Genomic DNA, 14,715 nt, shown 5'->3' with positions numbered 1-14,715 from the left:
TCTTCTGTAGTGGTCGGGCATTGAGTCTGACTCAATTTCATACCTTGTAACATAGGCAAGAACCCTTTCTTTGACTGATCCATTTTGAACTTCTTCAAAACTTTATCAAGGTATGTGCTTTGTGAAAGTTCAATTAAGCGTCTTGATCTATTTGACTATCTCTATAGATCATGATGCCCAATATATAAGCAGCTTCACCAAGGTCTTTCATTGAAAAATTCTTATTCAAGTATCCTTTTATGCTATCCAGAAATTCTGTATTATTTCCAATCAATAATATGTCATCCACATATAATATTAGAAATGCTACAGAGCTCCCACTCACTTTCTTGTAAATACAGGCTTCTCCAAAAGTCTGTATAAAACCATATGCTTTGATCACATTATCAAAGCGTATATTCCAACTCCGAGTGGCTTGCACCAGTCCATAAATGGATCGCTGGAGCTTGCACACTTTTAAGCACTTTTAGGATCGACAAAACCTTTTGGTTGCATCATATACAACTCTTCTTTATGAAATCCATTAAGGAATGCAGTTTTGACATCCATTTGTCAAATTTCATAATCATAAAATGCGGCAATTGCTAACATGATTCGGACAGACTTAAGCATCGCTACGGGTGAGAAGGTCTCATCGTAGTCAACTCCTTGAACTTGTCGAAAACCTTTTGCAACAAGTCGAGCTTTATAGACAGTAACATTACCGTCAGCGTCAGTCTTCCTCTTGCCGATCATCAGGTAAGTCAACCAAAGTCCACACTTTGTTCTCATACATGGATCCCATCTCAGATTTCATCGCCTCAAGCCATTTCGTGGAATCTGGGCTCATCATCGCTTCCTCATAGTTCGTAGGTTCGTCATGGTCTAGTAACATGACTTCCAGAACAGGATTACCGTACCACTCTGGTGCAGACCGTACTCTGGTTGACCTACGAGGTTCGGTAGTAACTTGATCTGAAGTTTCATGATCATCATCATTAGCTTCCTCACTACACTACAAAAAAATACACTTCCGTGATGATACGTGTTTGTCACAGTAGGTCACGTTTTTTGTCATGCATGTACATCCATGATGATTTTATGACAGAATCAAGATAGTCATACCTGTGCTGTCGTAGAAGTGTTCCATGACATTACCAAAATTATCATCACGGAAGTGTCCACTTCCATGACGATAAATCACGCGTTATGGAAGAGCTTTCGTCAAGGGTGACCGACATGTGGCATCCATTGTAACGGGTCGCCGTTAAGTTATCGGGTCCAGTTTTGGATCCGATAACCCGTTAACAGCCCGGACCAATGAGGATTTTCCACGTGTAAAATTGTCATTGGCCGGAGGAAACACGCGTTGGCTCACCGTTGGGACAGATGTCATCCATTCATTGGACAGGAGGCGCCTATGATAGGTCGACACATGGCACGGCCCAACAGAGGCCCATTCTGGTGAAAAGGCCAGCCCGTTTGACTTGGTCAAAAGGTAATGGGCCGGCCCACGGAAAGCCTGTCCCTATATATCCCATTTATGGCCCGCTAACTCACGGCCCGTTACGGCCTATCGGAATTAAGCCCAGTAGCTTCATCTGGGCCGTCCAATATGATTCTAGTCCGTTGTAACTTCCAGCCCATGTATGGCCCATGATGTCTTTCGGCCCATACGAGGCCATTTGTAACTCTTGGCCCATTAACGGCCCGTAGTGAATCTGGCCCGCAATGAACGGTGTATCTCTTCATACCCATTAACGGCCCATTATTCCATTGGGCCGTTTCCAACTCGTGATACCTTTCGGCCTTCTCAGGGCCCATTTATTCTTGGGCATATTTCCAGCATTCGGTTACTTACGGCCCGTTACTGGCCTTTTCTGCTTGTGGGCCAAATTCAGCCCGTGGTTACAATCGGCCCATTTGCGGCCCGTTAATCGTTGGGCCATTTTCATAGCGTCATCAAATACGGCCGATTAACGACGGCCTGTTATTGTCGGCCCATGAACGGATGATTCCAAATCTAGCCTGTTTACGGCCCATAATGCGGTCTATTATTGGCCCATGTTTGGCCGATCGATCATACGGCCCGTAGAAGGCCTATTGATGCTACGACCCGTAGAAGGCCCATTGTTTCTACGGCCCTTACAAGGTCCATTGTTTCTATGGACCGTAGGAGGCCCATGGTAACTACAGTAAATATGTAGCCCATGGTTATTGTGGCCTAGTTTAAAAAAATAGGTTATTGCGGCCAAACCGCGTAAAAAGAACTGCACTGACTACAAGCAAACAAATAAACAAGACAACAAGGAAATAAATAAGCAAGCAACTTACGCTAGGCTATCACGGCTATTACACATATTACATCCACTAGGCATCAAAGTTCGCCACCAGTGCAAATATAGGGAACAAAGCAGCATATCATATACGCTGGTTGTCAAAGTTGGCGACCATTGCAAATAAACGCCGCAGCAAAACATGTCCAGAACTGAAACCACTTCAGAAGATCTGAAGAAACAATATCCTGGGTACCCATAATGCTGGCAAGATGCTTAGCAAGCTTCTTAACTTCCTCTTGTTTGGCGCTTAAATCCTCCAGCGCTTGTTGTTGCACCAGAAAGTATGCATCTGAATTCTGCAGGGACTTCCTCGGTCCTTCAGCTTCCTGTTGCAGCAGATCTGATCAATGTCTTTCAACTTGAAGTTGAGACTCAAGAAGACGAACTGATTTAGGCAGCGAGTTTGAAGAGCTTGTGCCAGCAGTAGTGGCCAGTAACTCGAACACTACATTAAGACAGGACTTTTGGGTTCTCTCACCGTCGTCAAGATAGTTTTTATCAGCTTTCTTGGAGACCAACAGGGATGTCTCACTATCTTGAACCTTATCTGCATCACTTCCTTTACCATTGCATAACGGGTTACTGTTCTCCAATATTTCGTCCACATTCAAAAAGAGAAACAAGCAGACACATCATAGGTTTACCATGTTGTATATGAAACTCATTTTGGTAAATCAGTTCAGTAGTAAAGTGGACAGGATAACATCATGAAACAAATATATATCTATGTACCATGGTTACTTTATGGTCTATATCATTCTAGTTTTTGTTGCCAAATCAAGATAGAGACACAGTTCAAATAATATTTGTTCAAGACAAAGCAGAATAGACAGAATATAAGTGTGGGAAACTATAGAGCAATAACAACACTTGTAATGTGCATGACATGAGAACATAACTGTTTATTCAATTGAAACTGAAATCAACATAGATCAAGTTACAACAGCAAACCAGTTAAAGAAACATGTTTAAAACATACCTGTTGCGCCATTGGAGTTTCAATTCCATCTTTCAAATTTGAAAATAGTTGGTATGAGTAGATACAGTGATGCAAGAGAGCAAAGGAGTATGAACCATAGCTACAGAACCTGACATGAGAACAATTCTTATTCTCCTTTAAGCATTGAGTTGGGATTCAGAGTGGTGGTCCTCGTGCTTTGGGCACTGCAGTTCCCTTACTAACTGCTCGTGTTTGGGTGCTCTATGGTGGAGACGGTGATGTGTCAAGTGGAACTGGGTTACTATTTGCTGGGGTTGGGGTTAGAAGGGGTGTAGCTAGTTCTCTGTCCAACTGGGTAGGGGTACAATCTGCGAGAGTCTGGGTTATGTGTGGTGGGGCTGGTTCTTGGGCAAGTACAACCATGGTTCTATCTGCATCAACTGGTAGCACTATCTTTTCTGAAGACTGTGTTGTTACTCCCTTAGATACTGCCATCACCCTCTCCAATTCAAATGGCTGATAAACAAGAAAAGTAATTGAATGTGCATACATTGTATGATAGACAGGTGCAATGGACAGTGGGGAATAAAAGAGGGCATGAAATAATTCACATTTATGTTGTCTAACCAAACATAATAGCATGCCACAATTTCACATATATGATGGCTAACTAAACAGGATAGCATGACACAATTTCACATTATGATGGCTAACTAAAAAAGATGGAAAGACATAGTTGAAAATATGATGACTATGTAAACAGGATGACATGATATAACTATATAATGTGTTTATTAAATAGGTTGGTATGCCATAATTCACATACATGCCGCCTATGGAAACATGATAGCATGATATAATTCACGGATAGAATGACATAATTCAAAATATGATGACTATAAACACTAAACAGGATAAGATGATATAACTATATGATGTCTTTATTATTGGGTTGCCATGCCATAATTCAGATAGATGCTGTGTATGTAAACATGATGGCATGATATAATTCAAATATATGATTTATATAGTAAGCAGATGGCGATCCATATATGATGTAAAAACTAAGCAATGGAAGACAACATGCATGACATGGGTAATATAACCCTGCCAAGTTTGAGCATAGACCTCAGGTGAGAAATAGGACTGGTCATCAGTCTCTGAATCCTCCTCTGAGGAGGTCTTTTGTAACCAGCAAGATGTCTGCTTCAGCAGGTAGCATTGTCTGCTCTGAATACCTTGTTTTCACTCCAGATACTTCCATCACCGCTTCAAATGGCTGATGCATAGGAAGAGTAGTTGAATATACAAACATTGTCGACAAATGAAACACGTAATACGAAAAAATGATAGCATGATATAATTCACATAAATGATGATTGGCTAAACAACATGGCATTGCATAATTCACATATATAATGCCTTTGCAACAAGATAGCATCGCATAATTCACATATATAATGTCTTGCACCAAGATGGCAATGCATAATTCACATATATGGTAATTAGACACTAAACAGGCGGCATTCAGACAAAGCATGTCTAAACTAATCAAATGACATAGCAATGCAAGACACCATACACACGATATGAGCAACATAACCATGCCAAGTTAGAGCATACACCTCGGGGGGGGGGGGAATAGGACTGGTCATCTGTCTCTGAATCCTCCTCTGAGGAGCTATCCGTAACCAGCGAGATATGCGCTTCGTCAGATAGCATAGTCTGCTCTGAAGACCTTGTTTTCACTCCAGAATTTTCCATCACCGTGTCAAATGACTGATGCACACGAAGAGTAGTTGAATGTACTAACATTGTTGACAAATGTAATACGTAAGGAAAAAAAGGATGGCCTGATATAATTCACATATAAGATGGCTGGCTAAGCAGGATGGCATTGCAAAATTCACATATATGATGCCTGGCTAAACCAGATGGCATTGCATAATTCACATAAACGATGAATAAACTAAACAGATGACATTCACACAAAGCATGTCTAAACTAAGAAGATGACATATTTGATGTATAAAGTAAGCAATGCAAGGCACCATGCATGATATAACCAACATCAGCATGCCAAGTTAGAGCAAAGACCTCAGGGGGTAAATAGGAGTGGTCTTCTCCTTCTGAACCCCCCCCAGAATAGATATATTCCTCGCGATTACAATCCGAAATGGGTGGAGGGGGGCTGCCTTTGCGCATACCATGGAGCGACGTCTGCATGAAATTTTATTGCCACGCAAGGCTCGTCTCTTTTGCTCTACATGTTGAGTTCCATTGTGTACAATAAGTGACATGCATAGGAATAAAACATAGTGAGATTATGTAAGGAGTGCATGCAGAAATCCAGATTGATGGTAGCAACATGTGGATAGACCCAAAACCAATGATAGCAGGCAGATAATGGCTTCTTTACTATTTGTTTCCCACCCAACATGAAACTCATAGTAAACACCAGAGATTAACTAGATAGTAGATAGATACTATTGATTGCGGCCCCGATATGTACCCCACAACCATTTAAAAACTCAAGTTTGACCATTAGTTTGGAGCTGACTTAGAGTCTAATCGGTGAACAAGAGGATAAAGTAGCATGTATATATTAAGCGATGCATAACTTAAGCAGACACGAAAGAGTGCGACCTCTCTTGTGGACCCGCGTAGTCCTCAAGGTCATCTGCTCGGTTGATGATGGTAATGCAGTTGTCATGGCTGCCAGCGGCGGGGAAGAAGATCTGAGGCGGCGAAAGACAGTTTGGAGGCCGGATCCCTACTGTGCTGGACCCTTCTGTCGTTGGAGCAGCTGAGCTGGGGTGGGCGACGGCGCAACAGGAGTGGGACAAACCACACAAGGTTTTCTTTGACAATTATCTATAAGAGAAGTAATTCTGTAAGGCCTCGTTTGAATTGGAGGATTCTAACAACGCAGGGATAGGAAATACACAGTAATAGGATAGGAATGCACGTGCAAAATAGAGAATTTAAAAACACATGATTTCTGCCAATCTTGGTGTTTGGTTCACAAGAATTGGGAGATCACAGGATGCAAAGAAGCATGGTGAGATTAAGTCAAACCACAAGAAAATGCACGGTTATAATGCTATTATGCTACTATCTCTTAGTATTGTGCTTCATGAATAGGAATTTGAAAAGGAGGACAAGTGGATATTAAAATTCCTACGGTTTTTCTTTCAAGGAGACACTAAAGGAACAAATCCTACAGTTTTCCTTTGCTCCATTCCTTTGAACCAAATGCATGAATAGTAGTACCATAGGAAACTTTCCAATTCCTATGTTTTCCTTCACTTTTCCTTTCAAGCACTGGCGATTCTAGTAGGCAGGCTTGAGCAAGGAAAAGGCTACACTCAAAAAATGTTTTTGTGCTACTTCTACTACTTTGGACCCAGGCCACTGCCCTACTAGCTCAACTTCCAGGCCCGTCGACAAATGCACAGTTCAAACACGCAGAGGTAAATAATGATGACGTTCAAGAGAGTCCATCACGAATAGCTAAGTTGCCTGGTACCTCATTGCTTGTCATATAGTAGGAGAAACTAATCATATTTCATGTTACTGCGTGTGCTCAGTGGACAATATATATAACATGTAGAGTAAAAAAGAGATGCAACAAGTATACAACCTCTTTGGCGAAGCCATGTCAATCTCAGCGTGATTGGGTTGGTTGGTGAGGATGATCCGGCTGACTTGGCTGTCGGAGGAGGGGAAGAAGATCTTAGGCATCTTGAGATGGAGCCCGGGGTACTGCTCCGCTGTGATGGAGGGTTTCATCGTTGGAGCAGCTCCGGTGAGTTGTACGACACCGAGGCTGAAGCAGGACAGGAGAGACAACGTTAACCTGAATGGAATTCTAATAGCATCTCCAATAGATGACGTAAAATACATAACCACAAAGTGCTAGATGTAAAATACATCAGCCGCTCATCTCTGAACTTAATTGTCAAAACTGAATTTAACTATCGAAACTGAACTTAACTGTCAAAACTGAATTTTGCTGTCAAAACTGAATTTTACTATCGAAACTGAACGCACTAGTAGCAGCAGCAGCGCGTGCGAGAGCCGGGGCAGCTGGTCGTGTAGCAGCATCAGGTGAGGCTACACATCAGTCGACTGACTTTTTCATCTCTGGTCAGTCGATTTTCCAGCTGTTGGATACGAAATCAAGGGCCTGCAGTTCATCTTCAACCTCCACCCCCTGAGCCGCCAGCCACCACCGGCCAAACAGCCGCCCCCGCCGCCCCGCCCGCCCCGAAACCACTCCCCACCGTTGGTCCACCACCGCCCGCTTGTAGTTGCTCTCTTCACTCTCTGTCACCCTCTCCAGATCTAAACAAGACTTCGTTGGCCTCTCTCTCTCTACCCTCACTGCTGGTCAAAGAGCCGGCAGGATCCATCCGTCGGGAAGGGAAGGAGGCTTAACACTGTCGCCGTCGGTGAGGGAGGGAATCCACTACTGGCGCAGCTGTTCTCTTTCACCCAGCGGCGGCGCGGGAGGGCCTCCGACCCCTTCTTCCTTGGCGCTGTACATAGTGTGGGCCGAACGGCCTCCGGTCTCCCACCGAACCACACCCCAAGAACCTTACACTACAGGAATCAGCTTCTTTGCCGTCTGCCACGGCAGACGGCAAAGGCAAGGATGGCGGACGGCAAAGGCCTTTGCCGTCTGCCGCGGACGGCAATAGGCTCCGGCAAAGTAGTCTACGGTAAAGAGCTTCTTTGCCGTATGCTTTTTGAAGCGGACGACAAAGGGGCCTTTGCCATCAGCGGCGGACGGCAAAGAAAGCCCACTGCAATAAATTCGCTGTTAGTCCGTTAGGTGGCTAACGGCAGTCTTTGCCGTCCGTGGCTGACGGCAAAGAGCCTCAAGCCTTTGCCGTCTGCCACTGTAGGCAAACAGACCAAATGGGTCAGCTACCAGGAAGCACAGGTGGTTGCCACATGGCTACTTTGCCGTCTACCGCGGACGGCAAAGAGCCCGTTGCCGTCGGTGGCAGACGGCAAAGAGCCTGCATTGCCTCTTTTTTTCTGTTTTTTCTTATACCCAACCATTTTCACAGCAAATAGATGATACATATATTTTTTTCACATGGCAAGTTCACAGCAAACATATGAGAACACATATAATTTCATCATACATGCATAGTTCCATCAACCATACATAGCAAGTTCCACATACATGCATCCAACCATACATATTACAATAGTGTCATCCTACCATACATGCATAGTTCATCGATACAAAAGAAACATAGTTCATCCAAACAAGCACTCCATCTATGCTAGCTTCCGTGAAGCGAATGAATTCTGCAAAATGGGAAATAAGAAAGTTAGAAGAAGAAGATTAGAAGAAGAAGAAGAAAATGAAGAAGAAGAAGAATATATGACATTTATGAGCTAATTTAGGTGAAATTGATCGTTTGTGAGCTAACTTAGGTGAAATGGATCGTTTATGAGCTAACCTAGGTGAAATGGATCGCTTATGAGCTAACTTAGGTAAAATGCATCATTTTAGAGCTAACCTAGGTAAGATGGATCATTTATGAGCTAAGTAAGGTAAAATGGGTCATTTTAGAGCTAACTTGGGTAAAATGGATCATTTATGAGCTAAGTAAGGTAAAATGGGTCATTTTAGAGCTAACTTGGGTAAAATGGATCGTTTATGAGCTAACTAAGGTAAAATGGATCATTTTAGAACTAACTTAGGTAAAATGGATCGTTTATGAGCTAACTAAGCTAATTATGCCATTTTTGACATAAGTAAGCTAAGTACATGTCATTATTGAGCAAACCTAGTTAACTAAGCATATTAGAGCTAACTTTGGTCATTTTGGAGGAAACAAAGCTAAGTATAGATCGTTTTAGAGCTAACTTAGGTAAAATGGATGGTTTTGGAGGTCAGTAAGCTTATTAAGTCATTTTGGAGGAAATAAAGCTAAGTCTAGGTCATTGTGGTAAGCATTTTGGAGGAAATAAGGCTAAGTCTAGGTCTTTATGCATTTGTTAAGCAAAACACTAGAGAAACTTACCATGATCATGGAGGTGTAGGAGCGGGCAGGCTCGTGCCGGTAGCTGGAGAAGGATCGTGCGATGCTTGTCTGGAGTTACGCTGCACCAAAGATCATTTCCAATGTCTCGTTAGCATGATGACACTCAAATGTTAAGACTAGCAAGTAATGTCCATTCAAATTAAACTCACCGTGGTCCCAGGAGCAATCACTGGCATCGGCGGAGCGGTCTGACCGGTCTTCTCGCACACAGACTGCACATTTGGTTTTGACGACTCAGTCATACTAGTTAGTAATGAGACAAACACTACATGAATGTTTTGGCTAATCTGCAGAAGAAACTTACCACAAGGAGCTCGTACATGGCCCTTGCCTGCATGTCATTCCGTGCCCTCTCCTCCTCCAACATCGTTGTCGTCCTCTCCTCCAACTCCCGCTGCCTCTCCGCCGCCTCCGCCAGAAGTTTCTCCGTTCTATCTCTCTCACTCTGTATAGCAGCCTGCAACACCACTCCTCGTTACCATTTGTAATCATTGATGGAAGCACAGACAATGTAATGGAGAAAGATAACTGAGTACGTATAACTAACCTTGATGGCGAGTTGGACTGGCCGTTCACGAGGCCTTATCTCAGGAGCGGAGCTCGACTGGCGCGCCTTGATCTCCGGGAGAGTGCTAGGACAACGGATAAGTCCATCTCCAATGGCTATGGAGCCATGGGACCTCCCGCCACCAGATATCATCACCAGCTCTGGATCAATGGGACCCTGGCTCGGGTTAAAGTCCTCCCCTTTCCTCGCCTTCCCCTCATCTCTATATTTCACGAGCTTGTCGTGGGAGGAGATGTTGGTGAAGTTGTTTGCATCATCGAGGTCAGACGGAGAGAATGCCTTGACTTTCTTGAAAGAGGCAGTGTGGGCCATGGCATACAGGTCGTACACCTCTGGCACCTTATCCGCCTTATTGTAGCGTGCCTGAAAGAGAGAAACAAAGTAAATTAGTAATTAAAGGGCTCAAGCTAGCATGATGAATGAATTGCATGAATCATGAAGCAAACCACATACCCAGTTCCGCCCGAACTGATATAAGTTGGAGCTGCCTTGATGGTGTGGCACACCTTCCATTTGGGCACGTTTGTCCTTGGCCGCGTTGTGGACGGCTAGCCATTCTTTTGAGCACCACTCATTGACCAACACCTCCCAACAATCCATCCGATCCGCACACCATCTCGGAGGCGCCTAAGTTAGCAAATAGAAACTTGAGCGCTACGGCTATGAATTACTAAATGAAGGAAGTAAGTACAAGGCCTTAAGAACTACCTTCATGTACTGCTCCTTACTCAGGAACTTATTGCGGTACGCCGGCTTGGGCTTCTTGATACCACGCAAGGCGTAGTAGTCTCGAACAGCCTGCACCCGAGCCTCGTGCCGTAAGTTCTGTAGTAGGCGCTTGCAGATGTTCTCGATAACATTTGCCGCCTCCTCCTCGTATCCCTCCTCACACCTGTAGAATGTCTGCAATCAAATGAGACAATATTGATTAGTACAATTAATATCTAGCTAGTTGAAGATTTTTAAATGTGTAAAGGAGAAATTACCCAGAACTTTCTGATCACCACATCTGCCCTCGTGTCGCACAAGACACCGTCGATAATCTCACCCGACGGGGCAGCCAAGTAGTGCTCCCAGCTCAATCCAAGCTCTGGAAGCCGACCCTCACTAGGCAATGTGACAAACCCCGGGAAGTTTTGCCGGCAAAGCACTCCAAGGACGGAGTTGGGCCGGTGGACACTATGATGGCGGTCCCAACCCCTACAGCATGACAAGGCCAACGCATTAGATATTTGAAGAAACGTGAATGCAGAAGGTACAAAAGGATTAAATGCACTTACCTCTCCCCATCAGGGAAAATCAACCACCTCTGCTCGCGGGTCGCCGGCATGGATGGGAGCCGTGTACAACCACGCTGGTAGACGGTGCCCCCTCCTCCTCAATATCAGTCGGCTCCCCGCCATCATCAGCATGGCCACTCGGCCCCTCAGGCTCATCCGGCCAGGTACCCCATCCAGACGTGTGCTCCTCCAGGGTCTCGTGGGCCGAAGGCGCGTCGACCCGAGGCTCGTGGGCCGAAGGCTCGTGGACCGGAGTCCGTGTAGCCTCCTCATCGGACGAGTCCACCCTAGCAGTCACGTGCTCGAGTGAAACAGCTGGGGGTGGCGGCGAGGAAGGCGCCCTAGCAGTCACCCTACCTCCTCTCCCACGACCACGTGCTCCAACTCCTCTCTTCTTCCCTCTCTTACCTCGTCCCCTGCTGGGCACCGCTGTCGACGAAGAAGGCCCCGGCGGTGTCGCCATACTGTCCAGCAACGCTCGGCGGAGAGGTGCGTGTGGAATGGAAGACCTCCCACCACGCGCCGATGAAGAAGGGGCCTCGGAGCGCTCCCGACCAGCGCCCACCATCTTTCAACACCTGCCATGACAAAGAGTAAACGAAATTAGTACAACATAAAAAAATACCGACATGAATAATAATATGTATATCACTTATGTATCATCATTAAGTAAAACATAAAAAATTGAATACCGCGGCGGCCCGGTGGAGGGGGAGGCCGCGACGGCGGCCCGGTTGAGGGGGAGGCCACGCAGGGGAGGGGAGGGGGCGGCTGGCCGGCGTGGAAGGGGCGCCGCAGGGGAGGGGTGTGGGGTGACGGGGCGAGGGGGCGGCGGCGGGCTGTGGGGCGATGGGGCAAGGGGGCGGCGGGTGGTCCGGGCGACGGGGCGAGAGGCGGTGGGTGGGCGGGTGGTGTCGGCGGGTGGTGGGGGTGGCGGCGGGTGGCTGGTGGCGGGTGGCGGTCCAAAGAGCACCTTGTACATATTCTTCTTCTTCTTCTTCTTCTCCCCTCCTCTTCTTCTCCTCCTCCACTTTCTTCTTCTTCTTCTCCCCTCCTCTTCTTCTCCTACACTTTCTCCTTCTTCTTCTTCTTCTTCTTCTTCTTCTTCCCCTTCTACATATTCTTCTTTTCTTCTTCTTCTTTTTTCATCTTTTTTCTACTTCTTTTAATTATATGACTAATTATCTAAAACCCATGCACTAAATCTAAAACTAACACATATATATCTAGCACTAAACCTAACACTAACAATTAAACAGCAAAAAATAGAAAAAAAACTCACCAGACTGCGGTGGCGGGCGGCGACGCCGGGGTGGTGGGGCGCCGGGCCGGCGGGGTGGTGGGGCGACGGCATGGGGTGGGGGCGGCGGGTGGCGGGGGCGGCGGGTGGTGGGGGTGGCGGCGGGTGGCGGGGGCGGCTGGTGGGTGGCGGCGGCGGCGGCAGGTGGTGGGGGTGGCTGGTGGGGGTGGCGGCGGGTGGCGGGGGCGGCGGCACGGGTGGGGGCGGCGGTGGGTGGCGGGGGCGGCGGCAGGGGGTGGGGGCGGCGGCGGGCGGCGGGGCGGCGGCGTGGTGGCTCGGGGAGGAGAGAGGAGAGAAACAGAGAGATGGATCCAGGGCAGGGTGGGTCTCGCCGTTAGGTAGGTTAGTTCTTTGCCGTCCGCCAAACCTTTGCCGTCAGCTTTTTTTCCTCTGTGCCGTCCACTAGCTGACGGCAACTCTGCCTATGTTGTCTCAACATAGCCGGTCCCAAGCCCGGGTAAAGGAGGAGGGTTGTGATAGGCTTGGCGAGCCAACGTAAAAACTCAGCCACTCTTATGGAGATGAAACCCAAAGCCTACCCCAACTTGTTTGGGACTAAAGGATTGTTGTTGTTGTTGTTGTTGTTGTTGTTGTTGTTGTTGTTATTGCCGTCCGCTAGCTGACGGCAAAGAGGGGGGACATGAAGTTTTTTTAATTAGCTCGTTAGTGGGGACCACCACCCTCTTTGCCATCTGCTAGCTGACGGCAAAGATTCTTTGCCGTCCGCTAGCTGACGGCAAAGAGTAGGCAGATGGCAAAGACCGTTCTTTGCCATCTGCCTACTCTTTGCCGTCCGTTTTCTGCAAGCGGACGGCAAAGACCTTCTTTGCCGTCAGCTAGCGGACGGCAAAGACTTGGCAGACGGCAAATTAGCTAATTCCAGTAGTGTTAAGGTATAATTTACTTATTCCACATGCATTGCTCTAGCTGCATGTGGGCTTTTTCCGCTTCTGCACTCGAATCTAGGTGTTGGATCAAATAGGAAAGTAGTGGGTAAACTTGTATAGCATGAATCTAGGACGTGGTTCAAAGAGGAAAGGAATGGGGGAAATTAGTGAGGAAAGTTGTATAGCATGAATCTAGGACGTGGTTCAAAAAGGAAAGGAAGGGGGAAAGTTGTGGGGAAAGTTGTATAGCATGAATCTAAGACGTGGTTCAAAGAGGAAAGGAATGGGGGAAAGTAGTGGGGAAAGTTGTATAGCACGAATCTAGGACGTGGTTCAAAGAGGAAAGGAAGGGAGGAAAGTACTAGTACAGACTGGCTATCCAGCACCTACGTTGGTCGAAAAGGGAAAACAATGACAAACGTAGTACGCCCATCTATAACAAACTGATCTTTTTGTTTTGGGGGACAAGGCTGTAGAGTTTGAGAAGGACTAGATTTGCTGCGCTCACATAGGGAAAGGTGTCTAAAGATAATAAAACTGGGACCAACACAAATATGCTCCTTGGTTGTTTGTTCTTTGTTGCAACAGACTATGCATCACCCCTTCATACATCGGTAGATGCACATGGTGCTGGTGCGTCCACTGTCCCGTGCAACTCTTTAGCTGTTGTTAATCTAAGGCCCTGTTTGGTTAAAAAGTCCCTAGTCCCTACCTGCTTGGTTGCAGGGACTAAACATGGACTAGAGGTTATTAAATGACATGCTAAAAGACCATGTTACCCCTAGTAATGAACTAATAGAGACAAGGTGCAATGCGGTGCAGGGGCAACTGTTGGAAAAAGTCCCAAAAAGACTCTCCCTCGGGGTCTTCTTTCTTTAGTCCCAAATGCCCACTTTTAGTCCCTAAAAGTCCCTCCTGTTTGGTTTAGATGGGACTAACACGGACTTTTTTTAGTCCCTACACCAAAAAGTCCTTGTAAACAAACACCCTCTAATAATGCCGCTGGAAAATTGATGCAATGCCACAGTTAAAAGGAAATTACACGTTTAACGAATTTTATAATTAATATAATCTCTCTGTTAATATTAATCAATGCCACCGTTTGAGAAATGCTACTGTCTTGATTTCTTTCCCATTTAGATAAGTTAGATGCTTCTTTTTGTTGGCTTCTGTGTCATCCACCGTTATTGACCACTAGTTGTTTCCTTTGCACCTCTGTGTAAACAGGGTTATCTACTTCACCTCATTGCTATTGTGACCTTTTGTTCCACTACACAAAACACTTTTGTTTTAAGAGTGTTTTGTGCAGTTCAACCAAAATGTCACACCGACAACATTGCTTGATTGCTTGATC

The sequence above is a fragment of the Triticum aestivum genome, chromosome 2D, assembly GCF_018294505.1.
Source record: "Triticum aestivum cultivar Chinese Spring chromosome 2D, IWGSC CS RefSeq v2.1, whole genome shotgun sequence".
In the NCBI taxonomy this organism is placed as follows: domain Eukaryota; kingdom Viridiplantae; phylum Streptophyta; class Magnoliopsida; order Poales; family Poaceae; genus Triticum; species Triticum aestivum.
This window is presented reverse-complemented; position numbering follows the sequence as displayed.